Source organism: Tenrec ecaudatus, chromosome 13 (assembly GCF_050624435.1).
Source record: "Tenrec ecaudatus isolate mTenEca1 chromosome 13, mTenEca1.hap1, whole genome shotgun sequence".
Taxonomy (NCBI): Eukaryota; Metazoa; Chordata; class Mammalia; order Afrosoricida; family Tenrecidae; genus Tenrec; species Tenrec ecaudatus.
The window spans coordinates 103,078,269-103,082,341 of NC_134542.1; positions in this window are offsets into that span (position 1 = coordinate 103,078,269).

Below are 4,073 nucleotides of genomic sequence, written 5' to 3' on the forward strand. Positions count from 1 at the left end.
TGTTAAAGCTCTTATCATCTAGTTTTGAGTACCTCTTTTATTGTTCTTATTTAACTATATGTAAACTACTTTCCAGTATATTTGGGATTTTTTCATGCTTAAAATCATCACTAGGGCTGGGAACCGGTTGTTACATTATTTGAATTTCGCCCCTGAGTCACTATGAAATGAACAATGACTGGTTGGCAGACACAACCACCCGCTCAGAGTATGACAGAGCCCTGCAGTAGAGGAAACTGCTGTCTAATCACGACATGGTGGAGACACCGGCCAGGAGGACACAACTTGGAATATTTTGGGAGAGAGAAATAAACTTCTATTGTATTGGGTCCATTTTGTATTTGTAGACCTATTTGTTCCTGCCAAATCTTTTACTTAGACTTTCTCTTGTCTCTTTGGTCTTCACTCTTGATCATGTCTCTAGTCCATTTTCTAGTCCACAGATTCCCACTATTATGCTACATACGTCTTACTGTAGGATCCCATTCAGCTGCACGAACAGAGCAATGCCTAAATCAAAGGAACTTGCTTCTTCCAGCTCATCGGGCAGTGATTCTGATAGCGATGTCGACAAAAAGCTAAAGAGGCAAAACCACGTTGCTCCAGAAGAGCCTGTAAAGAAGCAAAGGACTGGGGAACATCCAGAGCCCTGTCGTCCTCCCAGCAGAGCACAGCAGCGAAGATGGTAACACGTTCCAGGGAGAGAGATGAGGCAGGTCAGTCAGTGTTCGGAACTTCAAAGGGAAAGTCCTCGTTGATTTTAGAGAAAACTGGAGGGGTGATGAAGGTGAACTGAAAGTAGGAAGAAAAGGTACCGGAATGTCTTTCAACCCTGAGCAGTGGTGCCAACTGAAGGAGCAGACGCTGACCCTGATGACAGTCAGAAAACCGCAGACGCAGAGCCACGCCACCTGTGCCGTTCTCCTCATTTCACCCTGACTTTTATTTTCCAGCTGCGGCTTTCCAAGCTACTGTACATTTGGATTGCCGAACAATTTGTAAGATGAATACTTGTTAAAATCATTTTTATTGGGGGCCCGTATAACTCTTATCACAATCCATACATACATACATCCATTGTGTCAAGCGCCTTTGTACATTTGTTGCCATCATCATTCTCAAAATATTTGCTTTCTACTTGAGCCCTTGGTATCAGCTCCTCATTTTTTCGCTCTCTCCCCACTCCCCACTCCCCACTCCCTCATGAACCCTTGATAATTTATAAAGTATTATTATTTTGTCATATCTTTCACTGTCCGATGTCTCCCTCCACCCACTTTTCTGTTGTTCATCCCCCAGGGAGGAGGTTATATGTAGATCCTTGTAACCGATTCCCCCTTTCTACCCCTCCCTCCCTCCACCCTCTGGGTATTGCCTCGCTCACCACTGGTCCTAAAGAGGTCATCTGTCCTAAAGGGGTCATTCCCTGTGTTTCCAGTTCCTATCTGTAACAGTGTACATCCTCTGGTCTAGCCAGATTTATAAGGTAGAATTGGGATCATCATAGGGTTTTGGGGTGGGAGAGCATTTAAAAACTAGGGAAAGTTTTGTGTTTTATCATTGCTACACTGCACCCTGACTGCCTTGTCTCCTCCCAGTGACCCTTCTGTAAGGGAATGTCCAGTTGCCTGTAATTGGGTCTTGGGTCCCCAATCTGCACTCCCCCTCATTCACAATGATATGATTTTTTGTTCTTTGACAACTAATGATCACACAGGCTGGTGTGTTCTTCCATGTGGGCTTTGTTGCTTCTCAGCTAGATGGCCGCTTGTTTATCATCAAGCCTTTAGGTCCCAGATGCTATATCTTTTGATAGCTGGGCTCCATCAGCTTTCTTCACCACCTTTGCTTTTGCACCCACTTTGTCTTCAGTGATCAGGTCAGGAAGGTGAGCATCATGGAATACCAAATTAATAGAACAAAGTGTTCTTGCATTGAGAGAGTACTTGAGTGGAGGCCCAATGTCCATCTACTACCTTAATACTAAACCTATAAATATATGCACATAGATCTACTTTCCCATCCTCATATATAAATATATTTACATATGTACATGCCTGTATTTAGACCTCTATAAATACCCTTTGCCTCCTAGTTATTTCCTCTGTTTCCTTTGAACTTTCCTCTTATTCAACTACCATGCTCACCCTTCATTTGGGTGTGAGTAATTCTTCTTGGTTACATTGCCCTTGATCAAACCCTACCAGGTCCCCTACACCCTCCTCACCACTGATTTGGATCACTTGTTATTCCCTTGTCCCTGGGTTTGTTAACACCCCTTCCTTTTCCCCCCACCTCCCCCTCTCCCATGTCCCACTGGAACCATTGGTCTGGTTGTTTTGGGTTTTTTTGTTTTGTTTTTTAATCTCCACTATTAAAATGTTATAAGTGAAACTAATTGTCAACTTTATTATGGGAGATTGTGCCCACTACCTCTTCTGAAATTTTATTGTATTACTTGTTGTATTATTGTGGCCTTTTATGATTCAGAATCATAGGTACTATTTAAGGCCTAACATCAGTTTGGAAACCTCTGAATTTCAACTGAATCTGTTGTATTAAACTTAGAAACTTAATTTGGAAAATCTGTGATTCATCTGTTCACTTCCAACCAAATGCCTAGACTTGTTCGACTTTCCCATCCCAATAATAGTTTCATCCCCTCCCCCTTTCCCTCCACTTTCTTTTACTGACTTTTCATGTTCAACTTTTATTCTTTGACTATATTATGCTAGTTTTCTACCCTCAGTGAAACTGTCTATGTTATTTCAGTAAGGCACTTGTAATTAAACTATGACATGGAACTACAATCACTGTATTAAATCTTAAAAGTTGTAGTTTTATAACCAACGTGGCTTGTTAGAAAACTCAGTGAAGCACTTAGTTTATTGTGCCAACCTGGCTGATAAACACATGTGCAGTTAATTGAAGGGCGGAAGGATAAATAGCTGTGAGCCACGCCTTTCTAGTTCTCGGGTCTCTTGCTTTCTGATGGTCAGACCAAGGTGCAGCTGCTTTAGCCAGTTCTCTGCCTCAGCTGGCAAAGTTCATTTCCTGCAAGACATCCCCAAGGAGACGCCACATGGACCTACCCCGATGCAGCCCTGGGTGCTGGACCAGCCGCAGAGAGACCCCTACCAGGGGTGAGATGCTTACACATTTACTGAGTTGGCTTTCCTCCTGCAGTTGGTATCATTGCATGTGTTTCTGAGATGGAGGAGGACTTTGTGGATTGCTGTCAGACATATGGGTTAATGTTGGACTTGTGGGCTTGGGCAGCACTGGGTTGGGATGTTTTCTTAATGTGCACTTACCCTTTATATAAAACTCTCTCTTATATATGAGATTCTGTGGATTTGTTTCTCTAAAGTACCCAGACTAACATATTCAGAGCAGGTGTATGCCCCTCTCTCTTGAGTTCTGTGGAGGTGTTATCTTACTCATCAGTCTGCAGAAGATCAGGACTTCTATGTCAGATTTGCTTTCACTGATTCAACATGTTCACAATGGGATGATGCCTATAAAAAGTTGATTTAGTGTAGGATTTAATAAATATTGTGAAAGCTTAAAAAAATACATCTTTCCATTATGCGTTTGATTTCAAAGGTTCTATTTTTTAAACATTATGTAGAGTAAGACATGCAAATCAAACTTAATTTTTTATTTATTTACTTTTGTTAAGCACACTTTTTAATATTCTGTACAGTTTATGGTCATTCAAACATCTGAAATTTCTTTTGGCTGATTTTACTGTCTTTTCTTTCTGCTGGTCTTACTCGTGGTAGTTGGTACCTTGTGTGTATAGTAATTTGAATTCTGAGTTGTTAAATATTCTTTGGGAATTTTTCCATGGAGATTCTTTGGTCCTGAGGTGAACGAGCCTTCTGCCAAAAAGGATTTACATTTGCATTCCTTACAGGTCAATTCAATACCATTTTATATGAGATTATTGGCTTGATGTTTTCTTTTCTTTCTTTTTTTCACACATTGTTTGATCATATTTAGATTTGTGCGATCATCACCACAATCAATTTCAGAATACTTTCTGCTAGTGTTTGTTGTTAGCTCCCCAT